The following is a 22,444-nucleotide window of genomic DNA, read 5'->3' on the forward strand; positions in this document are numbered from 1 at the left end:
ATGATATGATACTTTATGTGGAAAACCCAAAAGACTCCACCCCAAAACTGCTAGAACTCATACAGGAATTCAGTAAAGTGGCAGGATATAAAATCAATGTACAGAAGTCAGTGGCATTCCTATACACCAACAACAAGACAGAAGAAAGAGAAATTAAGGAGTCGATCCCATTTACAATTGCACCCAAAACCATAAGATACCTAGGAATAAATCTAACCAAAGAGACAAAGGATCTTTACTCAGAAAACTATAAAATACTCATGAAAGAAATTGAGGAAGACACAAAGAAATGGAAAAACGTTCCATGCTCATGGATTGGAAGAACAAATATTGTGAAGATGTCAATGCTACCTAGAGCAATCTACACATTCAATGCAATCCCCATCAAAATACCATCCACTTTTTTCAAAGAAATGGAACAAATAATCCTAAAATTTGTATGGAACCAGAAAAGACCCCGCATAGCCAGAGGAATATTGAAAAAGAAAAGCAAAGCCGGTGGCATCACAATTCCGGACTTCAAGCTCTATTACAAAGCTGTCATCATCAAGACAGCATGGTACTGGCACAAAAACAGACACATAGATCAATGGAACAGAATAGAGAGCCCAGAAATGGACCCTCAACTCTATGGTCAACTAATCTTCGACAAAGCAGGAAAGAATGTCCAATGGAACAAAGACAGTCTCTTCAACAAATGGTGTTGGGAAAATTGGATAGACACATGCAGAAGAATGAAACTGGACCACTTCCTTACACCACACACAAAAATAGACTCCAAATGGCTGAAAGACCTCAATGTGAGACAGGAGTCCATCAAAATCCTAAAGGAGAACACAGGCAACAACCTCTTTGACCTCAGCCGAAGCAACTTCTTCCTAGAAACATCGCCAAAGGCAAGGGAAGCAAGGGCAAAAATGAACTATTGGGACTTCATCAAGATAAAAAGCTTTTGCAAAGCAAAGGAAACAGTTAACAAAACCAAAAGACAACCGACAGAATGGGAGAAGATATTTGCAAATGACATATCAGATAAAGGGCTAGTATCCAAAATCTATAAAGAACTCATCAAACTCAACACCCAAAGAACAAAGAATCCAATTAAGAAATGGGCAGAAGACATGAACAGACATTTTTCCAAAGAAGACATCCAAATGGCCAACAGACACATGAAAAAGTGCTCAATATCGCTCGGCATCAGGGAAATCCAAATCAAAACCTCAATGAGGTATCACCTCACACCAGTCAGAATGGCTAAAATTAACAAGTCAGGAAACGACAGATGTTGGCGGGGATGCGGAGAAAGGGGAACCTTCCTACACTGTTGGTGGGAATGCAAACTGGTGCAGCCACTCTGGAAAACTGTATGGAGGTTCCTCAAAAAGTTGAAAATAGAGCTACCATATGATCCAGCAATTGCACTACTGGGTATTTACCCCAAAGATACAAAAGTAGGGATCCGAAGGGGTACGTGCACCCCGATGTTTATAGCAGCAATGTCCACAATAGCCAAACTGTGGAAAGAGCCAAGATGTCCATCGACAGATGAATGGATAAAGAAGATGTGGTATATCTATACAATGGAATATTATGCAGCCATCAAAAGGAATGAGATATTGCCATTTGCAACAACGTGGATGGAACTGGAGGGTATTATGTTGAGTGAAATAAGTCAAACAGAGAAAGACATGTATCATATGATCTCACTGATATGAGGAATTCTTAATCGCAGGAAACAAACTGAGTGTTGTTGGAGTGGGGGGTGGGGTGGGAGGGATGGGGTGACTGGGTGATAGACACTGGGGAGTGTATGTGCTCTGGTAAGCGCTGTGAATTTTGCAAGACTGTTGAATCTCAGATCTGTACCTCTGAAACAAATAATGCAATATATGTTAAGAAAAAAAAAAGAAGAAGAAGGTAGCAGGAGGGGAAGAATGAAGCGGGGGAAATCGGAGGGGTAGACGAACCATGAGAGACGATGGACTCTGAAAAACAAACAGGGTTCTAGAGGGGAGGGGGGTGGGAGGATGGGTTAGCCTGGTGGTGGGTATTTAGGAGGGCACATTCTGCATGGAGCACTGGGTGTTGTGCACAAACAATGAATCATGGAACACTTCATCTAAAACTAATGTTGTAATGTAAGGGGATTAACATAAGAATAAAAAAATTAAAAAAAAAAAAAAAAAAAGAAAATGCTTATCTCTTTGGCTTTAGAAGGAAGAGATTAGGCACAGGCATCTTGTCCAACCAAAATTGGTATTAAACAATTAATTAACAGGTAAAATAGGAAAGGCGTCTGAATTCCCACGGATTTATCCCATTATATATATTTTTTTTACAAACACTTGATATTTTCTCAATTAAAAAATAGGTTCAAATTGAGTATTTTAGATATTTACTTTTAAATAACCTTAATGGACATAAACCTCTAATTGATCAACATTGCTGTTAAATTACCACTGGCTGTTATTAATGAATAAAAGTATTTACACAAGAGAATGATGTTATTGCCAGTACTAGAAGAAATTAGGAAAAAATATTCACTTTTCTAAATTGCAGCAGTCAGCTGGCAAAGGTAACGTTCTCTTTAATCTAAATCAATGATAATAGTCACTCTGAGGTTAAGGCTTTTTTTTTTTTTAAAGAATTTCATGAGGCACAATTTCTTAACATCTGAACCAGGTACTCTACTGCCCTCTCATGGATATTATATAAGTAGCATGAAGAATAAATACATCACCTTAAGGAGCATCAACAAAACGAAACTTGTTTAAAGAAAGCCTGTGGTAACTATAATACCATAAAATTTAAAGAACAGCATTGTTTTCTTTATGAAGACTATTAGACGCAGACACTTTCCACAACTGTTAAGTAAAATAAGTGCAGTACACTTTATTTTTGGTATTATGAACTTTGGCATTAGTAATGTCCTTTTTACTTCTAAAATCCTGATTCTAAAGTATGCTATTATTTCCCTGAGTTTGGTAATCTAAGATAACTTGCAGAGAGCAAATGACTTTAACTTGTTAATCCTTCCAAATGATTAAGTGTTTTGCCATAACTGATAAAGTCCTTCATGAGGCAAGGGCTAAGAAATCTTAGGAAATTCCAATAGAAGTAAAAATACAGGCATGGTGCTCAGAGTAAGAGGTTGTGGTTATGAGGGTGGAGGGAAGGAATGAATAGAAGATCGCCGTGTACAGTTGTATGGTCGTAGACTATATATCGCCAAAGGGTGTTGCATACATAAGTTTTTTTTTTTAATGGTAGCACACATTTAAACTATACTAGTGGGAATTCTAGTACCTTGAATTAAGAAAATAAACTTGTTTTTCCAATGAAATCACTGAGATTAAAAAAAAAAAAATCATTGGAACTGGTGTGAAAGTGCAGCCTACACACCCTGTAAAGACAAGCAGAGAACAGATAGGTATAGTATCTCTAAAGCATAATATCTTTGACTTGATTTAGCACATCCTCAGCTAACAGTAACAATTCCAGGTTTAGAGTTTCATAGGCCTTAGGAACATGATAGAAACACTGTTTTAACACTATTTCTTGGTTCATTTCAAACATAGAGTTATGAGCATTCCACATGTGCTTTCTAGCATAACTTTTTACTTAAAAGTTCTTAGAAACAGTTACAAATCTTACAACATTATCAACCAAACTGAAAATGCTTTCAGTTGTTTAACATGTAATATGATCCAAGACACAGGAAACTGCATTGTTTCTTTAGTGATTATCTAATTCTACAAAGACAGAACTTTAATTATCTTGTATACCAAAGAATCAGGTCCAGATTAACTGTTCTAGGGAAGCTACAGAGCCCACCAATGAGATGTCAGTGTGGGGTTGCCAAGAATGCCCCCTGCCAGTTGAACTTTGCCACTGGCTCTGCCTTCAGAAGGGATTTACTTGGAACTTAATATATGATAAATACCTAGTCAGCGACTCAACATGGATTAAGAATATAAGCCAACGTCTTCATTGCTGTAAAACTAAGTCAAAAGAAATATTAAACAAACATAAAAAGAAGACATCGATCTAGGTCAAATTTTAACAAATGTACTCTAAAATCTTATCTCCTTGGCATATGAACTGGAACTCATTCTAGAGTAATTTACTTCCATTTTGATCTGAAAACATGTTTCGTTTAAAATTATTATTATTTTTATCATTTTGATGATGATTATTATTAAGTAGGCTCCATGCCCAGTGCAGAGCCAACATGGGACTTGAACCTACAACCGTGAGATCAAGACCTGAGCCGAGATCAAGAGTCAGACGCTAAGCCACTGAGCCACCCAGGCATCCCTCATTAAAGAAACTATTCTGAGGGGTGAGTATGCTTATATATGTGCATGCTCACATGAATTTTTATTAATAATTTTTATCACTTCTATTGTTCTTTGTTTCTTTAAATGGTTTCGCTTCCACAGTACTCTCCTCAACTACTACATTTTTAGAGTTGTTGCTCACCTTTAAGCTACTGTCTCTCCGGTAAGCTTCTGATCATTTGCCCTGCTTCTTTGCGCTTCTGATAGCCGTTTCAGTTACCAAACAGGTCTGGATTCTGGGGCCTCTCAGGGAGTGTGGACTGAAAAATAGGCTCGATCATCAATCCAGTGGATTTGCTATCACAAAATTAGTTAGGGCCTCTTTGATATATTGTTTGGGGAGGTGTCTGATGAGCCTCTATTAGTGAATATTTATTCAGCACCTACTACATACCAGGCACTGGTGCCAATTAAAAAAAAAAAAAAGTAAAGGGATTCTGTGTAATTGGGAAAGGCATAGCGCGTGAGTCTGTTAGGGCTGCCGTAACAAATTACCACAGACTGTGTGGCTTAAACAAGAGAAATGTATTTCTCACAGTTCTGGAGACTGGAAGTCCAAAATCAAAGTATCAAAGGTTTGGTTTCTCTCGCAAAAGCTCCCTTTGGCTTACAGATGGCCGCCTTCTTGCCGTGTCCTCACGTGGCCTTTTATGTGTTTGCCACATCTCTGGTATCCCTTCCTCTTCTTACAGAGGCACCAGTCATGTGAGATTAGTGCCCTACCCCTAATGAGCTTACTTAACCTTAATTACCTCTTTGAAGGCCCCATCTCAAATACAGTCACACTGGGGGTTAGGGCTTCAACATATGAATTTAGTGGAGGGCAGAGCATCACACATAAATGTTCCAGCTTTAAATTAAAGCCACCCAAGGCTGAATTCCATCTCTACTTTTTACTAGCTATGTGATATTGCACAAATCATTTAAGGGAAAACTAAGCTGTCTTAACTTCTTTTTCTATATTTTTAAAATAATAACAATCTAGGTCATATACTACTGTTTATCTAACTTAAAACACATAACAACCCTATGAGGTAGTTCCTTAAAAAGGAAGTTTAAAATTGCTTTCTTATTCACTTGTTATATTCCTAGGACATTATGTTCGACTTGAAACAAATAGGTTCTTAAAAAAATATTTGTTACAGGGACGCCTGGGTGGCTCAGTTGGTTAAGCGACTGCCTTCGGCTCAGGTCATGATCCTGGAGTCCTGGGATCGAGTCCCGCATCGGGCTCCCTGCTCGGCAGGGAGTCTGCTTCTCCTTCTGACCCTCCCCCCTCTCATGCTCTATCTCATTCTCTCTCTCAAATAAATAAATAAAAAGAAAAAAAAAATATTTGTTACAAAATGCATACAGTATTAGAAGCAGTGACTTTTAAAGGTAGAAGGGAGTTTAGAGACTATCCATTTTTCTATGTAAACTAAAATAAATCACCAAGCTTATGCTTTCTTTCTGACTGGGCCATATTCAATATCTGGAAGCCCACCAAAAATAACACATAGAAATGCAAGGTTGCTTTATATCAAAATCATTTTCACTTAAAGAGACCCTGATTAAGCCACTGGTTGTTGCCACTGTGAAGTATCTGTTTCTTTAAGACAGCATGTTTTCGTTTTATCAACTTCTTCATTAACATCAAACCCTAAGCACAGGAAATTCAACCTCCTTCTATCACCTGCCCCTGAACACTCACTGTCTCAGTGATCTGTAAATAATTGACCAGGCAAGCACTGAAGCACAAAGGCAAATAGATCAATACTCCTCCTGCAAGCCCTTACAGCATGGAGAGAAATCCTGCTTCCCTTCATTTCCTACCACAGAGGACCTCATACATGAATCAATTCACAGTCTGCAGCTTCCAGATTTAATTCAGCATGCATAATCAGCAACAATTGCTGAAGTCTTTGATTAAACTTTTAAATTGCCTCCTAATACGATGCAAATGGAAAAAGGTATTGATTAAAGAATCTTAAAATGGTTACCTGTTCAAATGAGAAAGGAAAATGCTCTGAATTGCTGAGCTTGTGTGACAGGATGAAGAGTGTGAAAAATGCACTAAAGATTCCCAATGCACACATGCAAAACAAGCAGCAAAAATACCTACTGGTTGTCATGTTCATAAACTTAAAAAAACTTAGAGAAAATTGTTGAACGGTGTGGTCTTTATTTATAATGAAAAATGAGACAGAAAACCTGCAGGAACATAATCCCTAAAGACCCAAAAATGATTTGATTTTTACCCTAGGAAATTCTTTGTTTTTGTTTTTGTTTTTCTTTTTACTATAATGGGATTCTGGATTTTAGAGTAACCTGGTTGTACAAGTCATTTCTTAATAGTATTCTCTCAAATAAATTCATAACAATTTTATCAAGTGGATTCTCTTCCTGTATGAATAATTTTTCCATTCACTACAAATTACACTAATCACACTATAAATATTATTAAGCATACAATATATGTCAAGGTCCTTTCTACTTATTGGAGATACAGCTAAATGAAACTGACAGAACTCTGCCTTCATGGAGCTTAGTTTCAAGTGGGGAAGAGAGAAAATAAATAGAATTTTTTATTATGTTTTGGGTTTTTTTATTATTATGTTATGTTAATCACCATACATTATATCATTGGTTTTTGATGTAGTGTTCCATGATTCATTGTTTGAGTATAACACACAGTGCTCCATGCAGAACGTGCCCTCTTTAATACCCATCACCAGGCTAACCCAGCCCCTCAGCCCCCTCCCCTCTAGAACCCTCAGTTTGTTTCTCAGAGTCCATAGTCTCTCATGGTTCGTCTCCCCCTCTGATTTCCCCCCCTTCATTCTTCCCTTCCTGCTATCTTCTTCTTTTTTTTTTTAACATATATTGTATTATTTGTTTCAGAGGTACAGATCTGTGATTCAACAGTCTTGCACACTTCACAGCGCTCACCATAGCACATACCCTCCCCAATGCCTATCACCCAGCCACCCCACCCCTCCCACCCCCCACCACTCCAGCAACCTTGTTTGTTTCCTGAGATTAAGAATTCCTCATATCAGTGAGATATGATACATGTCTTTCTCTGATTGACTTATTTTGCTCAGCATAATACCCTCCAGTTCCATCCACGTCATTGCAAATGGCAAGATTTCATTCCTTTTTTAAAAGCACAATGTATGGTTGGCTAAATGATGATAATTTCCATAAAGAGAAGGAGAAAAGCAAGTATATCTATCTATCTATCTATCTATCTATCTATCTATCTATCTATCTATCTATCTATCTATCTATCTATCTATCTATGGAGGGGTCATGATTTGGATGTAGAAAATTCCAAGAGAGGTCTACTGAGATGATGACATTTCAGTACAGAGCTAAATTGGTAAGAAAATGAGTCATGCAATTTTCTAAGTAAAAATGCTTTAAACAAAGGCAGCAACAAATGCAAAAGTCCTGGGGTGAAATCAAGCTTAGTTTGCATCAGAGAAAGAGCTAGCAGGCTGGTATGGCTGGCATGCAATAAGCAAAGGGGAAAGGAGCAAGAAATGAAGAAAGAAAGGTAATAGGGGTTATATAGGACTTTGAAAGCCACAATAAAGATTTTGCTTTTATTCCAAATGCAATGGAATGCCACTGGAGCATTTTAAGCAGAGGAGGAACATAATCTAACTTCTGTTTGACAGGAACACTTTGGCTGATGTATTGAGGATAGATTGTTTGAGTTATTAGAAAAGGATGGGATAAGATGGGATGGGGTGAAATGAGTAGGGTATAATAGAACAGAACAGAATACTAACTTGTCAAGAAAGTGAGAAGAGGAGATCTTAAAAGGGAGGATCAGGAGCTCAGTTCTTTACCAGCCACATTTGAGAAATTTATTTATTACATATTTACAAAGGCCTTAAGTAGCAATTGGTTACATGGGTCTCAAGGCTATATGACATCAGGGAAGAGATCTAGGCCAGAAATACCAATTCCATTGGGAATTCCCAATTATAGTGGAAATCACCAATGTTTAGAGAGCACTTAAACTATGATATTGAATGGAATCACCGAGGAATAAAATAGAATAAAGAAGACTTCCAAAGACTAAGCCATGGGACACCCCAACATTTAGAGGTCAGGAGGTGAGGAACCAGCAAACAGAGAAAGTGTGGTAAGGAAGTAGGAGAAAAAACGGTAGTTTAGAGGCCTAGTGAAGATAATCTTTCAATAACACGGCAGTGATCTCTTTCTAATAAGTCACTTAAGATAATGACTGAGCGTTGATCTTGGAATTTATCAGCATGAAATCATTGGTGACCTGAAATAGAACAGTTTGAGTAAATAGGTGAAGGAAGCAATGCCTGTTTGGAGTAGATTCAGGAAGAAATTGGAGAGAACTATAATAAATGATTCTCTCAAGGAGTTTTCTATGAAGGGAAAGAGATAAGTGGGGTTGAGGGAAAATAAAGCAAGGAGAGTAATTTTAAGATGAAAGAATATAGGATGTTTGACGAAATACCCAGCAGAGAATGAAAAATTGATGTGTCAGGAGAGAATAGGGAGAGATGCTGCAGGACTGACTGGACTAGAAAAGAGGACAGGATCTTGGCCATTGCCAGGAAAATGGGTTATCATCCAGAGTGAGGAGTGAAGGAACACTGTGTAGGAGCATAGATGGAGGGAGGTAAGAAGATGCCACAGAGGGAGCTTCTGGAAGCTCTTTGCTAAATGCGTCTATTTTCATAGTGAAATAAGAAGCAAATTCATCAGCCAAGAATAAAATGGGAAGAAGGCTATGAAGGTTTGAGGAGTGAGGGAAAGGATGAAACGAGTCATCTAGTGGATTAGGGAAAAATAACCGGGGAAGTATCGTGCAATTACCCAGCAGCCTTGAGAGCCCACTGGAAGTCAGTGATCATGGAAACAAGTTAGCATGAATGTGTGTGTGTGGGTTCATGTGTATGTGTGTGTTCACCTGCATGTGTGCAGATCTGAAGTAGAGAGTTGCATGATTTAATCAAAGTTGATATTTTGTCCACCAAATAAGAAAGGAGGAAAGAATTTTAGGGTATATGTAAGGGAGTGATTATAATGGTAAAATGTGTAACTTAAGCTAAGTAAGGAGAAAACTAAGAAGATAAAGATAAATTTCAGTGAATAGATGGTGAGACCAATACAATGGATTGCTTAACACATACTTATTTCAACATGTACCTCACTATATTGTATATACGTTTTATAAAAACACTTCTGTAGATGAACTGTAGCAGAAACATTACTGAATAGTAAATATAATTAATGGTCCTTATTAATATTGAAGGAACTTATTGCCTAATGATTTGGTGCCTAGGAAATATGAATACTTTAGAAACTTAATAATTTACCCATGTCTTTAATAGTAACTTATCAAAAAGCCACTAAAAGTATATTTACGATAAATTAGTAATAATTTCTTCCTGTTCTGAAATTCCGGAAAATGTACCTGTATAAAATGTTAAAGATATTTCAACATTTAAGGAAGAGATTAACTAATGCAAGTTATTCACTGAAAACTCTGTTAACTTAAGAAAATATAATACAATAGATTCAGACTAAATATTCTGAAGTTGCCTTAAAATGTTCCTTTTTAAAATGAAATTATTAGACTAGAAAATCTCTATAGTCCTTCCAAAAACTAAAATTCTAGACCTTTATGAAATCTCTTAAATGTTTTATTAGCTGGAAGTGCAGTTAATTTATCTCTTTTAATAAAACAGTGGTTATTTTTATATTATTGTCTTTAAATACCCTCAAAATTCCCTTTCTATCCTTTCCTGGCAGAGATAACAAAGGATTTGGATTCTTAAATATTTTTTGACTTTGGGAAATACTTCATATCTTCAAGATCCTTTTTTTCTTCATCCCCACAAATAAAGTTTGCTTAATACCCTACTCAATAGCATGAAGACTCTAAGGTTTAAAAAGCAATTCAGACGGACTATGGAACAGAGTACTGACTATGAACTCTTTATGTGGGGTGTGCATGAGGGGGGGGGTGAGAGGGAAAGGAGGAGAGAAAAAAAGGCTATATAGATAAACAATCAAAAAACTGCTCTTTTATTTTATACTACACTAGAGCACAGTACAATGGCCAGGTTAAATTAATAAAAATGATTAAGAAATTTGTTACAGATCACATTTCTGGTTTGAGCCAAGATTAAAAAAAAACCAAACACATTCTACGTATTCCTCCTGCTAAGTACAACTGTAAACCCTGGACACATATATAAAGCAACCACCAGACAATTGAAAGATGGAGAAAAGAAGGACGGCTGGAAAGAGACCAGAACTTAAGAAATGATCCTTCTAACCCTCCCCACCCTACACCAACACAGTAGAAACAGCACACTTCCCTTCTCCAGGGACACCACAGTTACAGAGGAGGGGAGAAGCCTGGTAGATCATCCTCAACATGAACTAAGTAAATGACAGTAAAGAGCAGCATATCTCCTCCTCTTAACTAGAGAGTGAAGGGAGAATTGTGCAAGATAATATTGCTGATGAAAGGAATTTTTTAAGCTATGTATGAACTTCTGAGCAGATCCATGAGTGGCTCACATAAGAAAGTGAAAAGAATGTTCAGTAACCTACAGGAAGGCAGGGAAGGGGAAAGACAGAAAGAAAAATCAGAAAGAACAAACAGAAAACACATAATCAAATGACAGATATAATGATGTCAATAATGTCATCAAATGTAAATGGTTTAAACAAACTAATACAGGTTGTATGAACTGATTAAAAAACAACTCAGCTAGATACAATCTACAAGAAATACCCTTCAAATATAGTAATATAGATGGGTTAAAAAGATCAATGGATAAAGAAAATGTGATATATGCACATATCTCAATAAAGCTGGAAAAAGAAAAAAAAGTAAAAGCATAGGAAAAGAGGTTACATATAAGCACTGATCAAAGAAAGCTGGAGGGCTATATTAATATTTAGACAAAGAATTCAGAACAAATAAAATCACCAAGAGTCAAATCACCAGGAAAATCTAATAATGCTAAAGTGTATGCATCCAACAATAGAGCTTCAAAATATATGAAAGCAAAAATGACAAAAGTGAAAGTTGTTAGGGGCTTCAAAACCTTTCTTTTGGTAATCATTAAAGCTATGAGACAGAAAATGAGCAAGTATAGAAAAGATCTCAATACCACCATTAACCCACAAAATCTAACTGATAATTAAAGAACATGCCACCGAACAAGAGCAGAATACACATTCTCTTCCAGTACACATGGAACATTCATCAACAAAGCACACATATTCATTCATGAAACCAATTTCAACAAATTGAGAATTAAAAATCATATAAAGTATGTTCCCTGTTCATAAGGAAATTGTATTAAAAGTCTTAAACAGAATGAAAACAAGAAAATTTCCAAACATTTGGGTAGTCACTCTTCTAACTCCTAATCAACATCATACTGCAAATCTTACCCAGGTGCAATAAAGCAGGCGAAACAAACAAAAGGGATATAGATTCAATAAGTAGAAATAAAACGTGCCTATTTGCAGATGACCTAATTAGCTATATAGAAATTTTTAAGTTATACACAAGAAAACTGCTATAACTAATAAGAGTTCAGCAAGTTCATCACACACACACAGACCCATCAATCTTACTTCTGTATACAATGAACAATTGAAAACAGGAATTTTACATGCAATTTACAACAATCCTAAAAATTATCATACTTAAGTATAAATCCAATAAAACATATCCAGAATTTGTGTGCTAAAACTAAAAAGACCTAAATAAATGAAGAGACACACCATGTTCATGCAATGGAAGACACAACATAGTAAAGATGTCAAATCTCTCCAAATTTATCTATAGGTTTAACACATTCCTATCAAAACCCTAGCAAGATTTTTGCAGATATAGATAAGCCAAGTCTACCATTTAAAGGAACAGGAACTAAGAAGCTTTAATCACTAAAATAATTTTTGAAAAAGAATAAAATTTCAGCCACCGCATTACACAATACTAAGTCTTACTATAGAGCTACAGTAATTTGGACATTGGAATTGGCAAGAATATACACATAGATCAATAGAACAAAACAGAGAGTCCAGAAGAAGACCCGTCACAAGCACATCACTTGATATTTGATAAAGGTGCAAAAACAAATAAGAATGATTAGCTTCTCAACAAATAGTTTGGGGACAATTAGACATCCACGGGCAAAAGAATAATAACGATAACAATAACCTCGACCTAAACCCAATACTTTATACAAAAATTAACTGAAAATGGATCAAAACTATTAATGCAAAATATAGCACTACAAAACTAATAGAAGCAAAAATAAGAGAAAATCCTTGTGACCTAGGGTTAGCGAAGAGTTCTTAGACATGGCACCAAAAGCACAATCCATAAAAAAAGAAATAAACAATAACATGGACATCATCAAACTTAAAAACTTCTTCAGTGAAACACATTAAGATAGTGTAAAGGTAAACCACAGATTGTGAGAAAGTATTTCCAAATGACATATCCAACAAAGGATCTGTTTTCAAAATATATAAAGAACTCTCTAAAATCAATAATAAGGGAAAATAGCTAATTAATAAATGAGTAAACAGACATTTGACCAAAGAGAATATATGGAGACTGAGCAGATAAAAAGATGTTGAATATCATTTGTTATTTGGGAAATGCAAATGAAAGCACAATGAAAACTTCTATACTATCAGAATGGACAAAATAAAAAAATACTACAGCTTAAATCAAGTGTTGATGAGGATGTGGAGACACCGTATTTCTCATGTGTTGCTAGTTGGAATGTATAATGATATAGCCACTCTGGAAATCGATGTGGCAGTCAAACATATATTAACATACAATTCAGCAATTGCACTCCTGGTTTATTTCCTATAGAAATAAAAACTATGTCCACACAACAACCTGTACATAGATTTTCACAGCAACTTTACTTGTAATAGCTGAGTATCTTTCAACTACTAAATGAATAAATAAGCTGCTGTACAGCTATACAATGGAAATCTACTCAACAATAAAAAGAAATGAGTTAGTGAAACACACAACTTGAATGGATATCACACTCATGTTGTATGAAAAAAAGACATTTGGAAAGGTTATATATACTGTATTATGACATTTATAGAACATTCTGAAAATTATAGTGATGGAACAGATCAGTGGTTCGAGAAAGGGAATTAGGGATTAGTGTTACAGGTAGGTTGGGCATTTCTTTGTAGTGATAAAACAATCTGCATCCTGCTTGTGGTGGTGGTTATATGAATCTACCCATTCAATAAACTTTCACAGAACTATACAAAGCAAAATGAAAAAAAGAAATACATGTAAAAATGGATTCAAACCAAATAAGTCTAGTTTAACCATATTATAGCAATGTTAATTTCCTGGTTTAATAAAGTACTCTGGTTGTAGATGTTATCATCAGGGAAAGCTGGGTAAAAGTGCATAAAAAGTGTACTATTTTTGCAACATCTTATAAGTCTTAAATTATTTAAAAACAAAAAATTAAAACACATATAGGAAAAAATCAGGTTGATAAATTTGTAGAAACTCTAAGGCAATATGCAACCTTAGGATGCTGCTTTTTCTAAAATTAATTTCTTGAAGTCCAAGAGAAGGAGAGGGGTGTGCTAGGTTTTGTTAGCTACATTTTTATCAGAGGACAAATGGGACAATATCCCATTTCTTTAATCATTTATATTTTGAGGTTTACAGTAAATAAGGTATACTAGTTTGGTTTATATTAAATAAGGTATACTGAAGCTTATACAATTGCTGAATGTAAACACAAATTGCCCAACAAGGCCACCAGGATTCAAGTCCTAAGCAATTTACAATATAATAAATACTCAGCGATTAAAAGATGTGCTCTCATGCACTTGTAAGCCAAATATTTAGAGAGCAACATATTTAATTATTTAAAAATATAAGAGAGGTTTATTGGACTTCTAAAGAAATTAAAAAACACTTCAGAAGAAAATTAAAAACTTCCTTGAATGCTTTATATAGAAATACGAAGAGTCACCTGTTCTTTGTAGGGTAGTATAATTAACAGACCCAAAACAATATTTCATTATTTTAAAAACCCACTGGCAAGACTAGTTCTCAAAGAATATATTTTCTTTCTCTTGAAATCATCTAATAGAATAAAAAGACCCCCCCAAAAGAATAACTTAAAAATATACATTTTTAAAGTATATGAATTAGTTCCCCACTCACTTTGTTCTAAATCTTGATTTGTTTACAACTTGGGCAAAAACAGAGCAGGAATCCTAGGTACTTTTTTCAATTTGCTGAACTTCCTGAGATTAAGGAGACCAACTCCCAATTATTTGTACCAATGGAGGGAAAGCACTGTCATTAAAGTACAAAATGCTTAGAACTCAGCCTGGTGAACTGGAGGAATTCCAGGCCTCTCTGATAAGAGTAGCAATAGTTTACTGGTCTGCCATTCACCTTCTGGAGACAAGAATCAGATTAAGAACTGAAAGCACTGCCCCTGGGGGAACAGGAGGAGGACAACATATCCAGGAAAGAAAAGCTACCTGTGTGGAACATGCATTTTGCCCCAACACTTAATTATGTGCTAGCTCAGTGAAATTACAGTGGCCCAAGTTGTTACTCACGTCTCAGTTTTATATTTGAGGAAACTAAGGCATAGAAGTAGTAAATGCCCTGGGGCACCTGGTGGTGCAGGCAGTTAAGCCCCCAACTCTTGGTTTTGGCCCAGGTTATGATCTCAGGGTTGTGAGATCGAGCCCGGTGACCAGCTCTGCACTCAGCACAGAGTCTGCTTAGGATTCTCTCTCCCTCTCCACCTACTCTCTCTCTCTCAAATAAATAAATAAATCTTAAAAAAAAAAAAAAAGAAATAGTAAATACCTTGACCAAGGACATACAATTAGCCTAGACAATTTCAGATCTCTTTATCCCCAAAGCTGGTACTCCTTGTCTTGTGGTATATTATTGCCTCTTAAACATGTATAGCTCAAAAGACATTGAGTGACTGCATTTCAACATTTATCCACAAAACTCATGGTTAAATGACAGTCAATTTTACAGAGAGCTAAAAAGCATCATCAGGTTGACAGCTTATTTGGAGTAACTGAAACATGAGAATACTACAATTCTCAGGCACAAGAAGACTTAAATCTTTTTTTGTTGTTGTTGTTCCAAAGAATTACCTCTTTATTTTTTTTATTTTTTTATTGTTATGTTAATCCCCATACATTACATCATTAGTTTTAGATGTAGTGTTCCATGATTCATTGTTTGTGCATAACACCCCAGTGCTCCATGCAGAACGTGCCCTCCTCAATACCCATCACCAGGCTAACCCATCCTCCCACCCCCTCCCCTCTAGAACCCTCAGCTTGTTTTTCAGAGTCCATCGTCTCTCATGGTTCATCTCCCCCTCCGATTTCTGCCCCCCTTCATTCTTCCCCTCCTGCTATTGTCTTCTTCTTTTTTTTTTCTTAACATATATTGCATTATTTGTTTCAGAGGTACAGATCTGATTCAACAGTCTTGCACAATTCACAGTGCTTACCAGAGCACATACCCTCCCCAGTGTCTATCACCCAGTCACCTCATCCCTCCCACCCCACCCCCCACTCCAGCAACCCTCAGTTTGTTTCCTGAGATTAAGAATTCCTCATATCAGTGAGGTCATATGATACATGTCTTTTCTCTGTTTGACTTATTTCGCTCAGCATAATACCCTCCAGTTCCATCCATGAAGAAGACTTAAGTCTTGAAGGAAACTTGGAAAACACCCAAGCCTACCCCAGGAAATGGCTCTATTTTTGGTAAAATGTTTAGCCCACAGTAATATTGTGTTTTGTTTTGTGTTTTTTTTTTTGGTCATTTGTTTGTTTGGTTTTCATACTATGCTTTTTTTCAGTATGGTTTTTACTCATCTTTTTTAGTAATTTTTTTAACTAAACAAAACTATGTTTGGTTTATTTGTGTGTTTTTTTTTTTACTAGTTTTGTTTTGTTTTTACTAGTTTTTTATTACAAGTTTATGTGTTTTGTGAATTTTATTCTTTGGGTTTCATTTCAAGTTTAACTGTTTTTTCCTTTGTTTGTTTTTCTCTCCGTAGTCATTTTTCTTACAGTCTAAAAATGGCCAAATTTAAATTGGTGATGGAAAACCAAATCAAACCACAAAATGTGGTAGTTATGATGAAATTATGAACAAAATGCATTTATAAATTAATTTAGTTCTGTGTGTGTGTCCACTTATATGCAGATTTTTTATAAATACAGTACAGTACTGTAAATGTATTTTCTCTTCCTATGATTTTCTTAACATTTTCTTCTTTCTAGCTTACTTTATTGTAATACAGTATATAATACATATACCATACAAAATATATGTCAACTATGTTATTGGTAAGGCTTCATGTCAACAGTAGGCTATTAGTGGTTAAGTTTTGGGGGGAGTCAAAATTTATATGTGAATTTTTAACTGTGCAGGGGGGTCCACGTTCCTAACCCACATGCTGTTTAAGGGTCAACTGTACATATAAACATGTATTTGTTTAAATTCTCATTTATGACATTTGTTTGATTCTGTAGCTATTCTTTCCATCTTTCTCTACTCTGTTCTCCAACCTGAAAAACTTATCAGGCAAGCCATCTCCCTCCATGGGTGTCCTTACTTCCTGGCTGCCTTTATCCAATGGAGAGCCCCAGCAGGAGACGGGAGCAGGAGAGATGAATGAGGTCAGTGAGGTCAAGGGCATTGTAATGTTTTATTTCCCAGTTCTCTCCCAGGAGGTCACCTGGGCCTAACTGTGTCAAGAGGCACATCTCAGAACAGCCTTCTCCACAGGATTTTCCCCGCCCTGGGTTCCTAAAAGCTCTCTGCCCTCAACTCTGTCATGAATGGTGGTGGTGATCTTTCACTATGAAATGTTTACTCACTATTATCAGATTTCCCTTCTCACAGTCTGCCAGTTTGAGTGTGTCACTTGCTTTCTCTGGGGTTATGAATGATGACAGTGATAATGAAATTTATAGGGAGAGGGAGAAATTCATTTAATATAGCAGGTGTTTTATGCATTCAGGTTAAAACAAAGACAAATACAAAGTAGCGTTAAAGACGTTTTCATACACCAAACTTCTATGATCCCCAGAAAGAACAACTGTAGTCTCCCTATGTATGCAACCAGATCTATTTCTATCCACTTGTATACACATACTGGCAGATAATTTGTTTTCTTTGCTGAGCTTAGATCATATGATGCATATTCTTCTGTGACTTGTCTTTAAATATTTCCCTAATGATAGACATTTAGATTTATTAAATTTTCATATTGTTACCCATAATGATGCGATGGACATCCATATATATGATTAGTAAGTTACTTTCTCAAAAAATTCTTATTCAACAGCATGCTTTTCTTCATTAAACAATTTCAAGTCATGATTATATATATGTATATATATATGTGAAATCTGAACTATTACTAGAGAAATTTCTTTGAATATTAGCAACTATGACACACCTTCTTTAATGAGTGAATGTTAGATTTTATTCTTTATATATATATATATTTTTTTTTCCCCTATTCCTCACAACCACCATGGAATACAGCTATCATTGTGTGATCTAATGTTGAAATTACAGAGGCTAAGAAATTTAAAAAGCCCAAACCTTCAGAGCTTGCAAACAGAACTTTATTTGAATACAAGGCCCCCTGTCTTTGAACCCCTGCTCTTTGAACTACACCATGCTCCCTCTCCTTACTAGACAAGATTCTTCACTTATGAAAGGAACTCAATGTCTAGTAGGGAAGTTGGTCAGGCAAAATACTTTTTCTGAAATATAATTTTAGGCTTCTTTTCTGGCTACGTCCTCTTACTCTATGTAGCATCCCCAGATTTATGTTTAAAGCAAGGGATAGGACACAAAGAACAAATAAATGCAATTTATGGGTTTTGAGTTTCAAAAACTATCCTTGATCATGTGGGGATAAGGGGTCAGAAGAGAAAAATTCAGACATAAAGAACACATTTATAAGAATAAAGATTCAGTCACTCTGCATTTAGACCAGGTACTAATAATGATCCAGAGTGTTAGAGAGCCTAAAAGTAGGGTTTACAGGCTAATGTTTCCCCAACAAGGAGTACTGTGTGTTAGTTCACTGACCATACTGGCCTCTAGGTCCAAGTCAATAGGAAAGCTGGAGGGAGATAAACCTCCAGGTAGTTGGAGATGAGAGAGAAGAGAACATTTTTTCCCCAATAAAGCAGTAAAATCATCCCAGCTGGGGTAAACCATAGATAGACTTGCTATAGATGTTAGAGCAAAAGAAATCCAGTGCTAGAAACATGTGCCTGAAGAGTCCGGCTATTCAGTGAAGGGAGAATGGAGCAGTGAACTGCAAGACAGATGACCAGGACATGCACACATGACTGAAACAAAGCAAACTGTGGACTACAGTGAGCACTTTGAAAAAGGTGCTTATGGACCCCTGTGAGCATTCAAGGAAAGCATTAATTAGCCTGAGGGAGGATCATCTGGTTTACTAAAAAAGGAGGAAGGATTCAATTTTATTTTTAGGATTTGATCTAACATTTCTAAAATGTTTCATTTAAATAGAATAAACAGTAATATTTGAGAAATAGCTCCAGTTAGAATTATTTTATTTACTTAAGCATGCTAAAAGTACAAGTAGTCCACAGGAGTTCTCCATTAATATGATTAACTGTTACAAAGCAAAAGGCTGTAACAATGGGCTAGACAAAATAATTTTTTTTCTATGTCTTTCCCTGCTGTCTTAAAGCTTGAGACTGAAATAAATCACACTGAGTACCTAAAATAAAATCTACATTGTCCCCATACTACACTATACTATACTGACACTATATTATAATATAATTTGCTTTTTTATGATATAGACTTTTATTGTCTCTCTCTACTTACCAAATTATAAACTCCATGACGGCAAAGATCTTTGCCTGGCAAACAAGAGGTTCTCTATAATATTTGTTAAATGAATGAATAAGCAGATGACAAAATATTTTATGATTACATTTAGATCATGTTGATTCTGACATTCTGGTTTTCCTGACACTTTAAACCTAAAAATTTGTGCAACATTGAAAAAAGTCTTCATAGAATAATTTAGATGAATAAAACACTAAGCTGCAAAGTAGACCAAAATAATATATCTTAATGATAATGTGATAAATAAAGGAAGAGGACCCATAAGCCAGTATCTAGAATTTCTTATAAATTGTGAAGCAAGCACATTATGTGAAGATTTTTACTTTTCTGGGTTTTTCTGTCTATTTTTGGGAGACTATTTTGTTTTTCACTATTAAAAGGAGATAAAATAGAAAAACAATAGAGAGTGCTTTTCAAACAAGACATTTTTGGTAACGAAAAGCTACATCCTAGCTGTTAGTGAATCTGTATTTCATTTATAGTTAGTGAATTAAAATTATGGTAGTCAATTTTCCTATTGCTATTTTGTAAATGCTTGTGATTAGAAAGTGACCAAACAACTTGGAACAAATATAACAATGTAGCCAAAGTGTTAGAATCAAAGTTCAAAGAACTTTAAAAATAAACAGTTGTTATTCTTGCTTACCCAAATCTACTTCCTTCCCTTCTGGTAAGAGAACCTCAATTTTCCTTGCAAAGCCACCAGCCCCTTCTCCATCACTGTGCTGGATTGAATCCAGTTCCAAGAGTGGCATACGTCCCACAGCTGGCTTATCAGAGCAGGACATATGCTTTCTGGCCAAGGGGACTGAACATAACCCAATCAGTTTAGTGAATGTTACCCTGAGGATTTTACTGTAATAACTAGGAAAGGGATATTTTCTTTTGCTGAACTTAGTGTTGGGAAAATGGAAGCCCTGAGTTGCTGGTAAGGATGGTGTTATCAATAGAGAGGAAAACTCACCCTAAGAAATGGAGACTGGTAAATGGACTGTTCATGGTGATACTGCATGCTTTCTATCTGTCAGGTCTCTTTCTAAGAACCTCATGCCTATTAATACAACACTCAAAACAAGATGACATTATTATACATATTACACAGCCAAGAAAATTGGAGTTGAAAGACCTTAAGTAAAGTGTGCAGTATCATAGCTAGTAAATAGCGGAAAGAGCACATACTGACAACAGAGGCTGTGCCCTTAAGTACTGCTGTGCATAAAGCCACACACACCCCATTCTTTCCACCTTCAACTTTTCATTAAATGAGTTAATATATTCCCCTTTTAAGTCAGTTTTTCTGATATTTGCAATTAAAAGTTCTGAATAATAACAGCACTGTAATTAATGACAACAGTAACAAGTATGCTGAAATAACATAAAGGTCTACTATATAATTTGGCCCACCAAACAAAAAATTAACATAGAATAGACTATGTGTGTGTAGTATTAGCAAACTAATATTTACACTATAGCAAACAAACTAGTTAGTCAAGTACTATTTTTAAGATTTTATTTATTTATTTATTTAGAGAGAGAGAGTATGAGCAGGGGGAGGGGCAGAGGGAGAGGGAGAGAGAGAATCTCAAGCAGACTCTGTGCCAAACATGGAGCCCGATGCGGGGCTCCATCTCACAACGCTGAAGTCATGACCAGAGCCAAAAGCAAGAGTCAGTTGCTTAAACTGACTGAGTCACCCAGGCACCCCTAATAGTCAAGTACTATTGTTTTTATTATGTTATGTTAATCACTATACATTACATCATTAGTTTTTGATGTAGTGTTCCATGATTCATTGTTTGTGTATAACACCCAGTCAAGTACTATTAATAAGAGTCTTGGATGGAATTTTTGAAGAGGTCAGAATGTGATAGATCCTGATATTCATATTATTCCTTTTGGGGGGGGTAATGTGAAATTAAAACTAAGGCTACCTATTAGTAGGGTTCTCCTTTATGATAAAAAAAAGTATTCTCCTAAGTGCTAAATATTAAAATATGCACTTATGAAAGGACAGCAAGCAATATAATGTTTCCAGTTCAAAAAATTAATTTTCTGAGGCACCTGGGTGGCTCAGTCAGTTAAGCGACTGCCTTCAGCTCAGGTCATGATCCCAGGGTCCTGGGATCGAGCCCCACATCAGGCTTCTTGCTCAGCTGAGAGTCTGCTTCTCCCTCTCTCTCTGCCTCTCCCCCTTCTCATGCTTGTTCTCTGTGTCTCTCTGTCAAATAAATAAATTATTTAAAAAAATAATTTTCTTAGCAAAAGTTCAAATTATTTTAAAATCCAAACAATCGGCCAAATCCTGCCTACAAGGTATATAAAACTGAAACTACAACCTGATGGGTATTTTGTTTTTGTTGTTGTTGTTGTTGTTTTTAAAATATGGAACACTTCATGAATTTGAGTGTCACCCTTGTGCAGGGGCCATGCTAATCTCTGTATGGTTCCAATTTTAGTATATGTGCTGCGTGCTACTGAAGTGAGCACTATTATCTGATGTTTTAAGAGACACATTTAAAATCTATTACAGGCCAAGAATGAAATCTTGCCATTTGCAACAACATAGATAGAGCTAGAAGGTATAACACTAAGTGAAGTCAGTCAGTCAGAGAAAGACAAATACCATATGATTTCACTCATATGTGAGATGTAAGAAACAAAACAAACAGAGGAAAAACAGAGAAACAAATAAAAAAAACCAGACTCTTAGCTGCAGAGAACACATTGATGATTACCAGAGGGGAATTGTGTGGCGCATGGGTGAGAGAGGTGAAGGGGATTAAGAGTACATTTATCAGAAGGGGGAGAGGAACCACGAGAGACTGTGGACTCTGAGAAACAAACTGAGGGTTCTGGGGTGGGGGGTGGTTTAGCCAGGTGATGGGTATTAAAGAGGGCACATACTGAATGGAGCACTGGGTGTTATACGCAAACAATGAATCATGGAACACTACATCAAAAACTAATGATGTAAGGCATGGTGATTAACATAACATAATATAAAAAAAGTAATGATGTAATGTACCGTGATTAAAAAAGAAATAGTTTGACCAGAGAGATGGGGATTGAAAAATAGTGTTTCTGAGGCTGACATTGAGTAAATATTGCATTTCTGTGGTAATTGTTTTAT

General features: G+C 36.0%; 1 protein-coding gene and 1 non-coding gene across 3 annotated transcripts in view; both read right to left on the minus strand.

The window, feature by feature from the left end:
* ZNF385D (zinc finger protein 385D) overlaps positions 1-22,444 on the minus strand; it is a 933,228-nt gene that overhangs the window by 667,080 nt on the left and 243,704 nt on the right. The window lies entirely within an intron of this gene.
* Positions 21,691-21,801, minus strand: LOC123834963 (U6 spliceosomal RNA). The gene has a single exon (XR_006788538.1). It is a non-coding gene; the product is annotated as a U6 spliceosomal RNA (small nuclear RNA).

This window comes from Mirounga angustirostris, unplaced genomic scaffold, assembly GCF_029215605.1.
Source record: "Mirounga angustirostris isolate CCGP_5_RB_7025 unplaced genomic scaffold, mMirAng1.0.hap1 SCAF_1, whole genome shotgun sequence".
NCBI lineage: Eukaryota > Metazoa > Chordata > Mammalia > Carnivora > Phocidae > Mirounga > Mirounga angustirostris.